This window comes from Phoxinus phoxinus, assembly GCF_949152265.1.
Source record: "Phoxinus phoxinus genome assembly, chromosome: 16".
Classification (NCBI taxonomy): Eukaryota; Metazoa; Chordata; class Actinopteri; order Cypriniformes; family Leuciscidae; genus Phoxinus; species Phoxinus phoxinus.
The window spans coordinates 19,286,775-19,295,648 of record NC_136891.1 but is presented as its reverse complement, the minus strand read 5'-3'; the positions used below and the strand labels follow the sequence as shown (position 1 = coordinate 19,295,648).

The window sequence follows — 8,874 nt, the reverse complement described above, 5'->3', positions numbered from 1 at the left end:
ACCAGCTCCACACTCTCTTCCAAGACCCTCTCTACTCTCTACCTCCACTTCGGGACTTTAGTTTTCGGCACAAGGACACGTCTTGTTGGAGGAGGAGTAATGTCAGGATAGTTCAGCTCCTTTATTGTCCACGTAAAGGCTTAATTACTCTTAATTAAATTAACTTAATTAGAAATTTAGCCCCACCAGTGTCTAATTTTGTTTGCTGTGTATATATGTACCGGTACTCCCTGTGTTCAGTTTTTTGATGGTTCACATATTTAAGTAGAATAAGTTTGTGTTTTCTCCTTGTAAATGTTCTCTGTGTTTATTAAAATAATCTTTGTTGGGTATTTTACATCATGCACCTGAAGAACAATGTTCCATGTCAGACTGAGTTCAGAAGTGCTACAGTTGAAATTACAGACACCGCTTGCTTTAGTCACTGAGCTGGTGATTGTGACAGTTTGAGGGTTCAAATATAACAATGGAAAAAAAAATGGTCCTCGTGAACTATAAATGCGGTTTCTAATAAAATTAGTTCTGTCTCTTTGTGTGTGTGTGTGTGTTTTTCAGCAGTTTTAATGACAGATATAACATTAGAGAATGACAATCCATAGGGAGGTTTTGTGACCATGCTATATATATATATATGCATTTATTATTATTATTTATTTATTTTGTCTTGGGTGATAATTACGTTCAGAGTGCTGTATTCCCCAAACTACATGCGATGTGGTAATTAACCCTGGGAATTAGAGACAGCTTGTACTTTCATGGAGAGGGTGGTCATGAACATTATGGCAAGAATGAATATGTTCATAAATAAACAATGCTATGGTTTGCATGTGTACTAACAGATCTATAAGCAGCCTCTTATAGCTTGTGGATTTATAAGGTTTGATCTCTGAGCTGCTTCAGAAATGTGTTACAGACTCAAATGAGTCAAATTGGTTTTTAAATGCTATTTCTAAAAAAAGATGTTTGTCTAAAATGCTGTGGTAGAAATCACTAATTCACAAGTGCGTGCACACACCTTTTGTAAGTTTTTTATGCATAATTTTTAAAGATGCATGAAGTGGTAGGTATCACGTTGAAAAAAATGGTAGGAAGGATTTACTTTGAGACAATTTTCACAAATAATTACAAACAAACAGCAAGTAACAAAGTTGAAAATTGCATTTTTTTTAAGCAGAAAGACTGAAATTTACTAGTAAAATGTATTCCAATAATCTTTAATTTCCATCATTTCATGATTAAATACACTGTTTAATGTCAGATTTCAGGCTGTTTGGTTTGTGTAAATGCTGTTTGCTTGTGTGGCTCACCAAATAAAGACATATGAAGGCATGTCATAAAGACACAAGCTGAGGTGTGATGAAAGGACAGGACTATGAAAAACAACAGAGAGAGGAGAAATACTTCATCCTTTTATCAGTACCTCTACATGCCTTATCTAATCACTCTGCTCTCTTGTTCACACTATACCTCCACCTAAGTCTGTCCATCACACACCCTCCATCAGAAGAGCTCAAATTAGAGCTGACCTTCAAATGACAGCCGGTAGAGACAATCCTTGTCCCTGTTAGTGACGGCAGCTTTCTTCATGAATTAATTTGTGCCAATTACCTAGCAGTACTGAATAAAGGTCTTGCTCAGAAATGGGCAGGTGAGCTTCTATACTAAAAAGAAGTAAACCTCACAGTTACTCATAGCTTCTTCCATATCAGTTTTTTTTTAGTGGTTTGGAGTTCATGAAGAGACATGCTGTCTTATGCAGTTTGTGTGTAATGGGGAATCAAGAGTTCAACAAAGTTGTTAGCTGTCAGTAATGTATACGTATATCAGGTGATTTACCTATGTTGTGTTGCATAGCATGATTACCACATACAAACCTCTGGGCATTTAAAGAACAGTAAAAACCTGCTGTAAAAATACACTTAAAATGAAAGTTTAGCACAACAGCAGGCAGCACAAGTAAATATTTAAACCCATTTTTAACTGACTGTGTCAGAGGACACATACTGGAGAGATTGGTAAATATAAACAATCAAACTCTTTATTGAACAATAAGGTAAAGTTGGCAGACAGAAAAGCAACAGGCAGCAATGACTGTGAATGTAGACGGGGACAAGCAGGTGAGGATCCACACGCACGCACGCATGCACGCACGCACACACACACACACACACACACACACGTTAACAGTTATGTTACGTTAACACGAGATTGTGACACTATGATTCAGATTTTACTAGAGCACCAAAACTGATTATTGTACATAAAAAAAAATATATATATATATATGATGTACATTTAAATGTATTATAATTACTATGAACTTAGGCATATGAAACATTTTAGCTAAATAAAAACAGTATTTTATACTTTTTGTAGTTCATGTTTTTTCGAGGATGTGAAGTTGATGAGCAAATTCATTTTCCATTCTTACTGTCATGATTAAATAGTTGAAAAAACATATTTTAGGCAATTAATTGCATTTATCATTACTTACAGACAGCCATTTTGAGTGGCATCATGAATTGAGAACTACTGGTTTAAACTAGCTAATTTACCCTACCACATTTACACAATTATTTTTAACTCATTATCACAATGTTTTGGAAATAAAACCACAATATGTTAACATGAGACTGGTAAGATAGAATAGCTTTACCAACTCTGTTTGTGCAAAGTTATATCTTTCAACTAATTGTATGACCAGCAAAAAAAAACAAGAACATTAAGCCGTTAAGTTTTGCTTGATAATGTAATATGGATCCACTGGAGGCAAGTTTTAAGAGAACCCAAGTGCAGCTTTAATTAAACAAAACATAACAATAAACAAAAGGAAGACATGACGTGAACAAAACCGTGACAGAATCCCCCCCCCCCCCTCTAAAAGTCCAGGTGGGTGGTGGAGCGGAGGTGGTCTTGGCGGTGGGATGGTGGGCCAGACACGTGCAGGAGGACGGGACATGGGGCGTGGTGTGACGTGGACGGGCCTGGGACGTGCCATGGCATGGGCGGACCTGGACCGTGGCAAGGCGTGGGCGGACCTGGACCGTGGCAAGGCGTGGGCGGACCTGGACCGTGGCAAGGCGTGGGCGGACCTGGACCGTGGCAAGGCGTGGGCGGAGACGACCCTTCAGGCGGCCATGGCGGAGACGACCCTTCAGGCGGCCATGGCGGAGACGACCCTTCAGGCGGCCAGGGCGGAGACGACCCTTCAGGAGGCCAGGGCGGAGACGACCCTTCAGGAGGCCAGGGCGGAGACGACCCTTCAGGAGGCCAGGACAGAGACGACCCTTCAGGAGGCCAGGGCGGAGACGACCCTTCAGGAGGCCAGGGCGGAGACGACCCTTCAGGAGGCCAGGGCGGAGACGACCCTTCAGGAGGCCAGGGAGGAGACGACCCTTCAGGAGGCTAGGGCAGAGACGACCATTCAGGAGGCCAGGGCGGAGACGACCCTTCAGGCGGCCATGGCGGAGAAGACCCTTCAGGCGGCCATGGCGGAGACGACCCTTCAGGCGGCCATGGCGGAGACGACCCTTCAGGCGGCCATGGCGGAGACGACCCTTCAGGCGGCCATGGCGGAGACCACCCCTCAGGCGGCCATGGCGGAGGCGACCCTTCAGGAGGCCAGGGCGGAGACGACCCTTCAGGAGGCCAGGGCGGAAACGACCCTTCAGGAGGCCAGGGCGGAGACTACCCTTCAGGAGGCCAGGGCGGAGACGACCCTTCAGGAGGCCAGGGCGGAGACGACCCTTCCGGCGGCCATGGCGGAGACGACCCTTCCGGCGGCCATGGCGGAGACGACCCTTCAGGCGGCCATGGCGGAGACGACCCTTCAGGCGGCCATGGCGGAGACGACCCTTCAGGAGGCCAGGGCGGAGACGACCCTTCAGGAGGCCAGGGCGGAGACGACCCTTCAGGAGGCCAGGGCGGAGACGACCCTTCAGGAGGCCAGGGCGGAGACGACCCTTCAGGAGGCCAGGGCGGAGACGACACTTCAGGAGGCCAGGGCGGAGACGACACTTCAGGAGGCCAGGGCGGCGCAGCCTCCATGGTCCTATCAAGGACCCTATAGCCTCCCCCCAAAATTTTCTTGGGGAAAATTATGAGGTTATATATAGGAACAGACACAGGTGCGGTGGCAGCCATCTCGGGGCGAGACTCTGGCGTGGCGGTGGCCATCTCAGGGCGAGACTCTGGCGTGGCGGCGGCCATCTCGGGGCGAGACTCTGGCGTGGCGGCGGCCATCTCAGGGCGAGACTCTGGCGTGGCGTGAAGCACAGTCTCTGGCTGGGCAGGCGGGACATGAAGCTCAGTCTCTGGCTGGGCAGGCGGGACGTGAAGCTCAGTCTCTGGCTGGGTAGGCGAGGCGTGGTTAGGCGCTGTATAAGCCGACCACACACATCAAATGGCTGTGGCCAAAATGGTAAATGTTGACGTTATTGCTGGCTCAGAGGTCGCGGCAGCCATTTTGTCCGAAGACATGGTGTGGAGCGACTCAGGCCAGGTGTGGAGAGACTCAGGCACAACAGACGTGACGTGCAGCTGGTTGACGTGAAGTGACTTAGGCATGACGTGAAGCGACTCAGGCTTAGCAGGCATGACGTGAAGCGGCTCAGGCTCGGCAGGCATGACGTGAAGCGGCTCAGGCTTGGCAGGCATGACGTGAAGCGGCTCAGGCTTGGCAGGCATGACGTGAAGCGACTCAGGCTTGGGGGTTACTGTGGGATTGTGGGGCACCTCATCCACAAAGCCCACAGTAAACGAGGAACCACTCAAAAGAAGGGCATAGTCAATATATTGCTCTAGGGAAAAATTAATTTTCCCCCCTGGCAAAGATGAGCGCAGCGGTTCGTTCAGCCCATAGCGGAAGATGTCCTAAAGAGCCACATCATTAAAACCAACCTTGTAGCATAGTCCACAAAATTCCTCCACATAAAGTTCCAGGGGACGATTCCTCTGGCGTAGATTTAGGAGGGAAAGGTCTGCTGGGTTCATGGTTGTGGGTCAAGTATTCTGTAATATGGATCCACTGGAGGCAAGTTTTAAGAGAACCCAAGTGCAGCTTTAATTAAACAAAACATAACAATAAACAAAAAATATGGCGTGGCATGAAAATTAGGGATGGCTGCCGCGAAACACTCGTTCCGAAGCTTTGCGAGATCCCGAAGCGCAGATGATTCGAAACACTGATCCGAAGCGTGATTCAAAACACCCATGTCACGTGACTATGGCCAAACGAAGCCTCGAAGTGTTTCACTAAGTGTTTCATCAGGTGTGATCCGCCGAATCAGCGTTTGATTGACACGGTCGGAAACAGACCACACGATCGCACATCTGTATAAAAGTGAAATCAACGCATATTGGCCTCGTGGGTTTTTGTGAGAGGAGTATGATTTTGAGATAGTGGATTTTTGGTGATATAGTGACATTTATATTGCAATTTGTTTAGTTAGGCTTACATTTAAATTTACACAACACATTGACTGATAGGCTAGAGACACAGAGTATACATATAGTGACACATTAATAGATACATAGATATAAATATATATAGACAGCTAGATTAATAGATAGATAGATACATATATATAGATTAAAGATAGGCTACATAAATACATAGATAGATTATAGATACATAGATCATAGATATCTAAATACATAGATAGATTGTAGATACATATATCTAATTACATAGATAGATTGAGTATGACATTATTCAACAATCATTGTCACTACTGCAACCATTCAAACTCGCAACAACAGAGATGTCAGAGGAAAAGAGAGTGTCTGCTTCAAAGCTAATACCACTGTACACAGGATGTTGCAGCACAAGCTTGCACAGAAAAAAAGAAATGCAACGCAGGAATCAACTGTACAATTAGGTAGGCCACAATGACCATACATGTAGTAATTGGCCATAACTGTCATATTATTGTCATTATTATATATTTTTTTCCTCTTGTTTTGGCTCATAGGCTCACATCTGCAAGAAGGTCTGCAGTCCAGATGTGGAGGTTATGAGAGTTTTAGAGCCTTGGCACTGGCTACACCGCTGGACCCAAGGTTAAAAAATATGGCATTTGGAAATGCTGCCAAAGCCCAGGACGCTGAAAAGCACATGACACTGGAGTGTGCTTCGCTGATGCGTTCAAACACAAATCCTGGTGAGCAGTTTCAGTCTGTGTTATGTTATGTAATCTGATTAATGTAATAAATACTTCATATGTGCCGTCAGTTTAGCATTTGTTACTAATTGCTGTTTTCATTTTTATTCAGAGCCAGAAATGTCAACATCAGACCCATCAACATCATCACCATCACCATCACCATCAACACCAGTAGAAACACAGGACAGTTTATGGGAACTTTTTGATACTCGTATCCATCAAACCCAGATGATACACAATGCTACAGCTGATGCCACAGTGGAAGTGAAAAAATATTTTTATTTTTTTTATTTTTTTTAAATAGTATTTGCCCAGAACTTATGATCCACTAACTTACTGGAAAGAGAGAGCAGTAATCTTTCCTCATTTGTATGTCCTGTCCTAAAAAATATCTTTGCATGCCAGCAACAAGTGTCCCTTGTGAGAGGATTTTTTCAAAGGCTGGAGAAATTATCTGTAAAAAAAGAAGTAGGCTAAGTCCTTCCACAGCAGAGAAATTAATATTTTTGAATAAAAATATCTAAAAAAGTGAGACATTGTGGCTTGATTTCTTTTATTAATATTCATTTTGCAGGACCACAATAACATTATGCACAGTGAGGAGCCTATAGGTTACAAGCTTCACATATTAGAAAAATACAATAATAAAAAAACAAATTTTTTTTAATGGCTCGTCAAGGTTGTTTCAGATCAACACCTGCAAGTGACCACTAGGTGTCACCGTGGAGACGGGTGTCGGATTGATTCGAAGCCTCGAAACAATATGAACCATTTGGTTCAACTGTTTCATTGCTTCACGAAGCCTCGATTTGCCCATCACTAATGAAAATATGACATGGACAAAGACTTACTAACAGTGGTTTACAGGAAACAATACTTGACCAAGACACAGGCAAACATGAGGGCTTAAATACATACAAGACTAACGACCAGACAAGGGACACCTGTGAACAATGAACAAACAATCAGACAATAAACTCATGACAAGACACATGGCAGGATCACATGACTACAAGGGATCACATGACAGACAAGGAAGCAGACATGACGTGAACAAAACCGTGACAGATAACTGTTAGCCCGGACAAGTTGAATCTACTTAAAAAATATGAGCAAACTGGTTGCCCTAAAATAATTAAGTAATCTTAACTTAAGAAATTCAAGTTAATTTAACTTAAAATGTATTGTAATATCAATTACTTTGCAGTTATTGCATAGTATATTTAAGTTCAATGTACTAAGTAAGTTACATTTTTGTCAATTGATTTATTTTTAATTTGTTAAACTAGAAAAATAAGAAAAAAAGCAAATAAACGTACACTCTAAAAATGAATACGCTATATCAACAGGCAACAGATTACAAGCAATATTATTAATAAAATTTAACAAATTAGGATTGAGTAATAATTAATCAAATTAATTCCTTAAAAGTTAACCATTTAAAATGAGTAAAATTTACAAAAAAAATATTTTAAACAAAAATATCTGAATTAAGAATTCTTTATTTTTTATTGCCAACATTTAAGAAACCCCAGGGGCCTGTTTCAGAAAGGAGGTTAAGTAAGTGACTCTGAGTATGTTAACCCTGAAATGAGGGAAACTCTGGGTTTTCCGTTTCAGAATGGGAGGTATATCAAACCCGAGAAAGCAGAGTAAGTCAAGCCCGTTTCTGAAAGAGGGGTAACTTATACACAGGTTTCTTGTATACAAACAATACCGGATGCGCGCGCATCCAAGAGGCAAGACCGCTATATTTTATGCCGAGTTCTGTAAAAGAACATTGTAATTAACGTAGATTTCGCATTGTTTGTAAATTCTTGTTGACTCAATAATAAACTGCAATTTCAGAGTTGAATCTGTTTGCTTGTGTTTCATTTGCATATTAATATAACATTATGTAAAACGTTAGTTAGTTGACTAGTATGGAATTGTCCAACTAAGTTTGCGGATCATAAAAACATGACATACCCTATGCATTTAGGTTAGTTTACAGCACTACAGGTCCGCGTTATCTCTGCTTCTGCTAGATATAGCCGTAAAGACTGTTGCTTTCTGCCTCTTAGATGCGCGCGCATCTATGTGATGACGTTGCACAGAAACCCGTGTATACTCAGAGTCAGTTACCATGGCAACTTACTCTGTGAACCTAACCTGGTCGGGAGCAGGTTTTCTTCGGTAAACCCAGAGTTTCTTGCGGTCTCCTCCCCTTTTTTAAAGAGGAAGCGGTGTTTAAACACTTCATTCATTCTTTCTGTACATTTATTTATTGCTGTTTTTTCTGCTGTTTTAAAAAAGAAATTAATAAGATGAAGTATATTTAACGTTAACTCCTTAACTGGCAACTGAAAATACAGTACATTAGAGTTACATCATGTAGTTCTAAACAAATTCTACAGAATTAAACTGTGGCATTTACTGAAAATCACTTGGGGGATAAGAATGTCCTTTTATACTTAGATATAAACTTCGATTCTATAGGCTACGCCATATACAAATGTGAATGTGTAGATTGTCTGATGTGTAGACACATAATATTAACATTACCCTGTAGGCCTCTCTGTGGCGCAGAAACTGTTTCTTCATACCCATCATCCTGTGAAGATGAGCATTTGTACACTTTATAACACTATTTGTCATAATTTCTGGTGTATTGAGTAGGCTACTTACAACTGTCTGGGGTTCTGTTGGGACATGAGGCTCCAAAAGACAG

General features: G+C 42.3%; 1 long non-coding RNA gene across 1 annotated transcript; it reads left to right on the top strand.

Moving 5' to 3' along the window:
• The first annotated feature begins 5,113 nt into the window (after window positions 1-5,113).
• Window positions 5,114-6,686, top strand: LOC306983560. Its single transcript, XR_013794390.1, has 3 exons — window positions 5,114-5,879; window positions 5,973-6,161; window positions 6,274-6,686. It is a non-coding gene; the product is annotated as an uncharacterized lncRNA (long non-coding RNA).
• The last annotated feature ends 2,188 nt before the right edge of the window (window positions 6,687-8,874 follow it).